Raw genomic sequence first — 10319 nt, 5'->3', positions numbered from 1 at the left:
ATGTCTGTTTAGGTCTTTTGCCCTCTTTTTGACTGGGTTGTTCATTTTTCTGGTATTGAGCTGCATGAGCTGCTTGTATATTTTGGAGGTTAATTCCTTGTCAGTTGTTTCATTTGCTGTTATTTTCTCCTGTTCTGAGGGCTGTCTTTTCACCTTGCTTATAGTTTCCTTCATTGTCGTGCCCAGAATTGAAGGGAATTTTTCAGAGGTGATTTTTAAACTGAGATACTACGGACAAGTAGGACAATGAAAGAAGAGCAGTATATATAAAGGCACAAAATCACTGGAGTGCTCAGGGTATTTGGGGAATTGTCAATTCATTTGGCAATAGGGTGCATTTCTAGGAGAATGGTGAGAAATTAGTAAGAATGACAAAGAAAGCTAGGCTGAAGGAAACTTTATGGCATTTTAAGAAATCACGACATTATTTTACAGGCAAAGGAAAGGCAGGCAAAAGAGACAGTAACTCTGCAAACAGTGCTGGAGGAGCTGAGCAAGGAGAGGTTGGGGGAGGGAAACCAGTTCAGAGGCTCTTACCCAAAACGATAAGGGTGGTAACACCAGGAAGGTTAGCTGGACTGTGCTCAAGAAGCATTCTTGAAATAGATTGCCAGAATATGTAGAGTGGGTTTATTCAGATCAGAGTGATGGAGGATTCTGAGCTGATGCTGGAGAGTCTAATGTTAAAGGCAAAATGGCTGGAGACACAATTCTCTGTAATACAAACGTGAGTGAAAGCAGGTTTGGCAGGAGGAAAAGTGTTCGATTTTGAACATGTTATGTACGCTTCAGGTGCCTACAGGACATCCAGGTGGAGTGTCCAGACGGTTGGAAATTTGTGTCTAGGGCTCGGGAGAGCTATCTGGGCTAAGACACAGATTAGGGCATCTTTAAGTCTGTAGGTGGATGAATTGTCCAAGGGAAGTATATAGTGTCAAAGTGAGAGGGGCCTTAGCGTGGGGCCCATTTAAGATGCAGGCAGAGGAGAAGAGCTGGCAAGAGAGGCAGAGGAGGAAGAAGATGAGACAGGAGGGACGAGTGGTGTGAAAACCTGAAGGAGGGTTTGGAGCCAGCCCTGGGGAAAGCAAAGAGGAAGAAAGGAAGGAGACTGAGGGATTTTCCTGGTGGTCCAGTGGTTAAGACTCCACACTCCCAATGGAGGTGGCCTGGGTCCAATCTCTGGTCAGGGAACTAGATCCCACATGCTGCAACTAAGACCCAGTACAACCAAATTATAAACAGAGAGAGAGAGAGAGAGAGAGAGAAAGGAGGCTGAGAACATACCAAAAAATGGGTATTGAATTGATTAAGACAGGGGAGACTGGGAGCAGAAGGGGATTAGCACCAGCGGAGGTGAGTAATTGCTGCTATGGATCAAACGGTAACCAAAGCCAAGTGAGGAAGTCAGTCGGAGCACACTTGCTGTCTCTATGATCTTGCCTAGAGTTGGTCTTCTTTAAGTCATGTTTTGAATTTTTGGCTATGTTATACAGATCTTCAATGATAAGCAAGCAGTCACTTTCTTTAAATTGTTTGAGAATGCTGTCAGCAAAAAATGCCTTTGAAAGTTTACAGAACCTCTCCTGCTTGAAGTTCATTTTGTTAGAATAAGAATAATAACATAGACATTGAAATACGGTAAAGAATTATGTTTTTGTTGTTAACATTCAGCTAATTGTTTCTCCACTCCTTTTTCTGCTGTCTCCTTGCAAATCCCTCTGCACTTGGGGACCTGGCTTGTATAACCTTTAATTATGCACAGCTTGGAGACAGATGCCACCCATGGAGGTATTTTGTCTCATGTAGCCACTCACGTGGGAATGAACTCCACCAGATGAGATATGCCAACACTGCTTCATGTGCTTCCTGAAGATCAGCGTGACCAATTTGCTTATGAAAAAGGTTTATTTCCAGAAGTCTAACCTATGATGGTATTAATATAGCACCATTTGGGGATGAAATTTTAAAAAATGTGGCTCCTTGTGGCCTAAGCTAGACTTAAACACAGATTTGCTGTGTGACCTTGGCCAAGTCATTGCAACTTTCTATTCTCAATCTCATCACCTACATAATCAAGTAGTTAAATAAGAACCAGAGCCTCTTTAGTTTACTTGATGACCAGCATCTCCTGCGGTTCTTGTTTATATAAATTCCAGGCCCTACCCCATGTGGCGCTAGTGGTAAAGAACCCATCTGCCAATGCAGGAGACATGAGACATGGGTTCAATCCCTGGGTTGGGAAGATCCCCTGGAGGAGGGCATGGCAACCCACTCCAGTCTTCTTGCCTGGAGAATCCCATGGACAGGGGAACCTGGTGGGTTACAGTCCATAGGGTCGCACAGAGTTGGACACAACTGAAGCAACTTAGCATGCACACATGCACCCCAGACCCACTGGATCAGAGCCTCTGGAGGAGGAGCTAGGAATGCTGTGGGTCTAACAGGTGCTCCCAGGCCTCTGATTCCATCTTTCTATGGTGCTGGTTTATATTAGGGCGGAAGCCCGGGTGAGCTGGAAATCCCCCTTTTGGCCCCAGCTTGAAAGTCACTTGTGAAAGGTTTGCTGGCGGTGGTGGGTAGAAACGTGGTAGCCTTTTATATGCAGGACATTTGTATGTATATAGGGCACCTCAGCCTAAGAAAGAAGCAGCGAAACAGTGGCTCCTTCACTTCTATGTTCCCTTCCTCTGCGAACCCCAGAAATGCCCCTTTAGGGAAATGGGCCCTGGGACACAGCGGGAGAGGCTTCTGAAGGAATGTTTTCTAAATGATGGTGTTGTCCTTTGAAAACACAGTGATGTCATTCAGTATTCTTCTTCCAAAGAGAGAGACTGTTCTTTTGGTATTTCAGCTCGTTTAGAATGGTGTCACTCATTAGGGTCTCCCAAAGCCGCCATTCAGAATAGCATCTTTAAGTGCCCACTTAAGTGCCATGAAGCCATTACAACAGGCGTCGTTTCCACTCTGTCTAAGCTTTCCGTCAGGGTGCACAAACACATCAAAGGGCAGACAAACAGAGCTGCGTGACACTGGGAAAAACATACACAGAGACCCTATCCAGCAAATAAACATAATTTGAAATACTGACATTCTGAAAAGGGATTACTTGTTCTTCTGTTCTCTGTTAAGATGGTTGGAGCCAGTCCAGGGGTGCAGGATTCACTCCCCCGGGCGAACAGAGATCGGATTCTTTCCTCCCTATCTATCCACCCTGTCTCCAAATTTGGAGTTTTTAATTTATTCATCAACATTCATTAAATTTTTTCCCATTTGCTAATTGTTACACACTGGGGATACAAAATACAAGACATCTTGCTGCATGTTGGCGGCTTGGTAATGACAAAACTTAGGAAAATATAAGAAGACCTTTATACTATGCAGAAAAACGCAGACCGTCCTTTCTTAGGAATTTAAGAGAGCCAAACTCCAAATAAGCATGTAAATGTTTAGATCACTTTTTAAAATCAACTTGGCTTCCAAGCTTTACCCAGGATTAGTTAAAAGCCCAAGCTAGCTTATTCCATGGGAATTGCTGTAATGGTCTTATTGTAGAGTAATTGGATTTTTTTTTTCTTTTTGGGTCAGATGAGTTGATCTCATTTTGACTGGAAAGTGTTTTTTCCTTCTCTATTTGCAGGAAGCAGCAGGCCTTAAGTAGATCAGCACTGTGGCTTGTATACATATGGGCAGCTGATTTTTTTTTAAGGTATTTTTAAATATGAAAGATTCTGGATGCAATTCTGTCAGCAGAGTCAAGTACAAACCTTCTTTTAGTCTATGTTCAACTTTTCCGATTTTAGAAGTCATCTTTCAGAAACAGCTGAGTTTCCTATATGTTGGCCCCTCTGAAGATCTGTTACGAAAATCGTTAATGAGTCGGCGCAGAGAAAGTGAACTTGGAATCCTCAAAACATCGTCCAGGGATTTCATGACTACCTCAAACTGACATCTTTGTACCATCTAATTGTGCTCACAGCAAGAAACTGCCTACTGAGATTGGATGTATTTGGTCAAGGGCATGATACAAATTTTTCCATATGTTGACTGAAGCTTTATAGGTCTATGGTTTGATTTTCTGAAATGTAATTCGGTTTTACTTGCTGCCTTACTTCTGTGTTTCCCGCCCAGAAAGCAATAAATTAGATCATACCCCGGCCTTCTCCAAAAAGTCTTCCCTAACCCAAGCTGGTTGAAAGTGAAAAGTGAAAGTGTTAGTTGCGCAGTCATGTCTGACTTTGCAACCCTGTGGGCTGTAATCTACCAGGCTCCTCCAGTCATGGGATTTCCCAGGCAAGAATGCTAGAGTGGGTTGCCATTTCCTTCTCCAAGCTGGTTAGGATACCTCTTCTCAAGCTTCCAAAATAATACCCTCTGCATTTCACTATTACTGATTTTTTTCTTACTGTTTCATACCATCATTATCTTTATTTATCTGACTCTACTACTATATTGTTAGTTTCTTGAGGATAACAATATTATATTGTTTATTTCTTCCTTGCTTGGCACATGGCAGATATTTAACAAATGCATTTTTTTTGCCTTTTTTTTTTTAGAAATTGAAGGATAATTGCTTTACAATGTTGTGTTGGTTTCTGCTGCACAGCAAGTTGAATCAGTCATATATATATATATATATATATATATATATCTCATCTCCCTCTTGAGCACCACCACTCTCCCATCCCACCTCTCTAGGTTGTCACAGAACGCCAGATGGGACTCCCTGTGTTATAAAGCAGCTTCGCACAAGTTATCTATCTTACACATGGTAGTGTATATACTTCAATGCTACTTTCTCAATTCATCCTTTCCTTTCCTTTCCTTGGTTAAATGTATGAACATCAGTCAGTTCAGTTTAGTCGCTCAGTCGTGTCTGACTCTGTGACCCCACGGACTGCAGCATACCAGGCCTCCCTGCCCATCACCAGCTTCCGGAGTTTACCCAAATTCATATCCATTGAGCTGGTGATGCCATCCAACCATCTCATCCTCTGTTGTCCCCTTCTCCTCTCACGTTCAGTCTTTCCCAGCATCAGAGTCTTTTCAAATGAGTCAGTTCTTCGCATCAGGTGGCCAAAGTATGGGAGTTTGAGCTTTAGCATCAGTCCTTCCAGTGAATATTCAGGACTAATTTCCTTTAGGTGGACTGGTTTGATCTCCTTGCAGTCCAAGGGACTCTCAAGAGTCTTCTCCAACACCACAGTTTAATAGAATCAATTCTTTGGCGCTCAGCTTTCTTTATAGTCCAACTCTCACATCCATACATGACTACTGGAAAAACTACAGCTTTGACTAGACAGACCTTTGTTGGTAAAGTAATGTCTCTGCTTTTTAATATGCTGTCTATGTTGGTCATAACTTTTCTTCCAAGGAGCAAGCGTATTTTAATTTCATAGCTGCAGTCACCATCTGCAGTGATTTTAGAGCCCCCAAAATAAAGTCTGTCACTGTTTCCCCATCTATTTGCCATGAAGTGATGGGACCAAGATGTCATGATCTTCGTTTTCTGAATGTTGAGCTTTAAGCCAACTTTTTCACTCTCCTCTTTCGCTTTCATCAAGAGGCTCTTTTGTTCTTCTTCACGATAAGGGTGGTGCCATCTGTATGTCTGAGGTTATTGACATTTCTCCTGGCAATCTTGATTTCAGCTTGTGCTTCATCCAGTTCAGCATTTCTCATGATGTACTCTGCATATAAGTTAAATAAGCAGGGTTACATATATAGCCTTGATGTACTCCTTTCCCTACTTGGAACCAGTCTATTGTTCCATGTCCACTTCTAACTGTTGCTTCCTGACCTGCATACAGATTTCTCAAGAGGCAGGTCAGGTGGTCTCAGGGGTCTTGTGAGGTATCAGGTCAGGTACCCCATACCCAAGGGCAGAGAAGCCCCAGCAAGATAATAGGCACTGGAGCGGCGGCTGCATGACACTGGAGATACCTCACGTCCAGGGGCAAAGGAGAAGCCCCAGCAAGATGGTAGGAGGGGCGAAATCATGTTTAGAATCAAACCCCATACCCTCCAGCGATGCTCAGAGGCCTCAAATAAACCTTGTGCACATCAGGACCCAGAGACCGCACAGAGACTGAGACAGAACTGTGTTTGAGTGTCTCCTAAGGAAGTATGGGTCTGCAGTGGGCTGCTGCAGGGGCAGGGGCTCTGGGTGCAGCAGACTTGGGTTTGGCATAAGCCCTCATGGAGGAGGTTGCCATTAACCCCACCACAGAGCTGCATGAGCATATGTATGTATAACTCAGCTCTGCAAGAACAAATACATCATTGGGCACAGAGAAATTCAGTGGTTCTGCTGTGGGGCTAAAAGTCCCCTCCTCTGAGTGTAGCCAGTTATCACCTGTGGGTGTTAAAAGTGACTTAGATCACACTGCATGTGGTGCTCAGTTTGGAAAACCAGATATACCAGCTAAGTTGGGTGTAAAGTGAGATTCTGCATCATGAACACTGTTTTGGGGAGATGAGTTCTGGAGGCGGTAGAGTCGAGGGAGGATAGGTTAGGACACAGAGCCAAAGAGAGGAGTATTAGGCAGAAGAGAGGGGAGATTAAGCCTTTGACCCACTGGGGTTGAGACCTGGAGTTAAGAGAGTGGGGCTGAGGCCTGGTGAAGCCATACGGGGGAATAAGGGAGAGGGAAGGGAGTCTGGGAGGTAGGGAGCCTTCTGAATTGGAGACTTGATTCCCAGGCATTTGTCAGATCATGAGAAAAGAAGTGACTGTGTTAGGCCCTTGAGACCTGGTCTAGAAGCACTTGTGCTGGTGTCGGTAGGGGCATCACGGGTGTGACCAGGTGCTCCTGAGCACCGGCCTCTCTGCAGCTCTTTCAGCCAGAAGTGCATGCCATCCCAGGTCAACTTTCTTTTAACTGTGTTGGGTCTTGGTTGCAGCATGTGAGATCTAATTCCTTGACCAGGAATCGAACCCAGGCCCCCTGCATTGGGAGCACAGAGTCCTAACCACTGGACCGCCAAGGAAGTTCCTTCCCTGTCAACATTTTAGCATAGCAATTTCAACCCACTGAATTCAATGAGAAAGGAATTTTTAAATCCTGAAATTCAGAGTCTTCAGGCCATTATTAGGGATTTAATTCCTTGCTTTATTTACATTCTAGTGCTAAAATCTGGCAAACTTTTTCTTTTTTGCCACAGGATGAGGAATACTTGTATTAAGAAAAGAATCTACAGACAGACAGACAGACACACACACACCCCTATATAGTCCTTGCTACCTAGCTGCTTACAATTGAAACAAAGGTTCTGACACTGAAAAGGAACCTGATATGCAAAGAGCAGATATTTGACCCTGAACAAATTTTGCATATTCTACGGTCAAGTTAGAACAAGGAAAAGAAGAATGAGGATTACTTCTCTGAAAATAATTTCCTAGGGAGACCCATGGAAATGGCAGCGATTTTATTCAAAAAGCAAATAAGCAGGACAAGTTAAAGCAGAGGAGTAGACCTCTATGGGGCCTGCCTGAGCTTGGCTAAGGTATCATTTAACACAGATCAATGTATGTTTTCCTATCACACAGTATGTAGTTGTCTTTGCTAGGTGATTGTCTGCATGTCTATTTTAGATTAAAAAAAAAAGATTGGGAGCTTCCCTTGGCTGTGACTGTAGTCTGTTCAAGATGCCGAATGGGATTATGGAAGGAGGTCTGATCTTATCCAGAGTGGCTGCTTGTCCTCCTGAAGGGTCGTTCCCAGACCCTGGTGACCTCAAATCATTCCTTGAGGTCTTGGATCTTGAGTCATTCCTACCACTTTTACTAATAAATAACTGATCCTGTGTGTCTTTCCGGGCATCAAGTGATCCAGCCTGTTCTCTGTTCCACTTATTAAATGCTACTCAGAAACCACAGTGGGTTTGCTGCAGAGTGCTTTGGCTATGATGCAAAGAAAACGGTCTTATTTCCTTACATGTTTAATGCCAAAGCATGGGTTGGTGAAAAGAAGATTATGCCAAACCAATGTTATTTCCTTTTGTGCTTCAGGGGCAGGATACATGGTGGTGGGTGGTGGAGAGTGGACGGTGGGGTAGAGAGAAGGAGCCCATGTGAATATGAATAAAGCAGCTGATTCTATTTCACATGATTTTCTAAGTCAGATGCTGAGATACTATTAGCCTACTAAAAATTCCTTAACAGTCAGTGATTATCAGTGGCTCCTTATTAACTCAATGACATTCTCCGGGGCTAGTTCTTCATCAGTAATTTAGATGAAGATACTGAAAGTATTCACTAAATTTGAAGAGGGCACCCATTTGCAGGGAAGAGATGCTATCAACTTGAATATTAGAAATAGAATGTAACATGACTGAAGAATCAGAAAATGTGTCTATTAAAACTAAAATTTGCTTTCAGTCTCAGCAGAGATGAATGCATGTTATAATCTTGAGGAGTCAGAAATACAGACTCAAAGAGGCTTAAGTCTAAAGAGTCACAAACTGAGTAGAAAGCGTTTCCATGCCAGTGTTAGTTGTTCAGTTGTGTCCGACTCTTTGCAACCCCATGGACTGTAGCCCGCCAGGCTCCTCTGTCCATGGGATTTCCCAGGCGAGAATACTGGAGTGGCTTGCCATTTCCTTCTCCAGGGGATCTTCTTGACCCAGGGATCCAACATGAGTCTCCTGCATTGCAATTGGATTCTTTACCGTTTGAGCCACCAAGAGTAGACCACACACTACATGAGTTAGCAGTGTAGTAGTATAATTAAAATGATTTATTGTGACTCAAAGATAAATTAAAGGGAGTATGCCATACAAGACAAGAAATCATCTCTCCATGGTGTTTAACAGCATTACATTTGGTGTTCATTTCTTATGATCCCATTTGTGAAAGAGCAAATACTTTGGGGAAATATAATAACAGTGATCATAGGAATGACAAATAGAAGAAATAGAGAGGTAATGACTCTTCGCACTTGAGATGCTGATAAGGCCCTGCCTTCAGTGTCTATTACGTGAGATAGGATCACTGGATCTTAAATATTGTTTGGGGGTCTTTTCTGCAGGGTCAGTTTTTGACTTTGGAACTCAGTATTACTAAATAATGAAAAAATAGGTAACTGGTGGGCTAAAATTAGCCACTAATTATTTGCAAAGCACTCCTCCATCAGGCTCTCCTCGTGTTTGTCCTACTTTTCTTTGTCCCTAGCTATAGAGACCATTTATCTTTTTTAAACAACTGCAGAAGCACAGCAGCACTTTCTTGGCCTGAAACCCAGGCTTCTTTTGTATTAATTCTAGCCAATTACTGCTCTTCACTAAAAATGATAAACCAAAAGTAAGGGAGGGAGCAAACCTGAGGTTCTAAATCAGTGTATCAGGCAGTTAGGTCCTCTCAGAATTACTGAGCTTGGAAGCAAACTCTGTGGGGCAGAAGAGCTGGTCTCGGTGAGGGGTGCCTCTTCTGGCCTCCATAGCGCCCTGTGCTTCCTTCTATGACATCATTTATTATACTGTCATGTTGTGTTTTTCTTTTCTTCCTTGTTTAACAAAATATTTATTTATTTACTTATTGGCTGTGTCTAGTCTTAGTTGCAGCATGCGGAATCGAGTTCCGTGACCAGGGATCGAACCCAGGCCCCCCTGCACTGGGAACACAGAGACTTAGCCACTGAACCACTAGGAAAGCCCCTGTGCTTTTCTGCCTCTAATTTTATACTTTAGATCAGTGCTTCTCAAACTTAAATGTGTATTCAAATCACCTGGGAATCTTGTTAAAATCCAGATTCTGGTTCAGTAGGTTTGGGGTGGGGCTGGAGAATCTATGTTTCTGTTATCCTCCTAGAAGTCCACGCTGCTAGCCCCGTGGAATGCACTTTCATTACAAGGTCAACCCCTTGAGAGCTGGGAAAACTCTCTTCTTGATCTTTAAAAGGAAAATAACCAAAACCTTTCTGTTGAAGAATCACATGCATACAGAAATATGCACGAAGCATCAGAGTTCAGTGTATTTCCAAAAAGTGAACACGCCTGTATAAACCAGTCTCCAATCAAAAATTAAAACACTGCCAGCACCCCAGAGGCCCACGTTGTGCTCCGTCCAGTCACCACTTTATCCTTAAGGTAAATAGAATCTGCCATCTTTCATTTTCACTCTTCACTGCAACGGTCCAATGAATACATTTGTCTGTGTCCCTTTACTCACAAATGCATGTTTTTCTCTAGGGTTGTATGTGGACCCACTCTGATTTTCACAGGAGGAGGATACTCCACAGAAACATGAGTGCCTTGCATCTGTATTAGGACTGTATGACTTGGTCTCTGGATGGCTTTTATCTAGGAAATCAAGGACTTATGAA

General features: G+C 43.1%; 1 non-coding gene across 1 annotated transcript; it reads right to left on the bottom strand.

Annotated features, from left to right (window-relative positions):
* Nucleotides 1-6914: 6914 nt before the first annotated feature.
* TRNAG-CCC (transfer RNA glycine (anticodon CCC)) lies at nucleotides 6915-6987 on the bottom strand. Its single transcript has one exon. It is a non-coding gene; the product is annotated as a tRNA-Gly (tRNA).
* Between the last annotated feature and the right edge of the window lie 3332 nt (nucleotides 6988-10319).

This window comes from Capricornis sumatraensis, chromosome 14 (assembly GCF_032405125.1).
Source record: "Capricornis sumatraensis isolate serow.1 chromosome 14, serow.2, whole genome shotgun sequence".
Lineage (NCBI taxonomy): Eukaryota > Metazoa > Chordata > Mammalia > Artiodactyla > Bovidae > Capricornis > Capricornis sumatraensis.
This window is presented reverse-complemented; position numbering and strand designations above follow the sequence as displayed.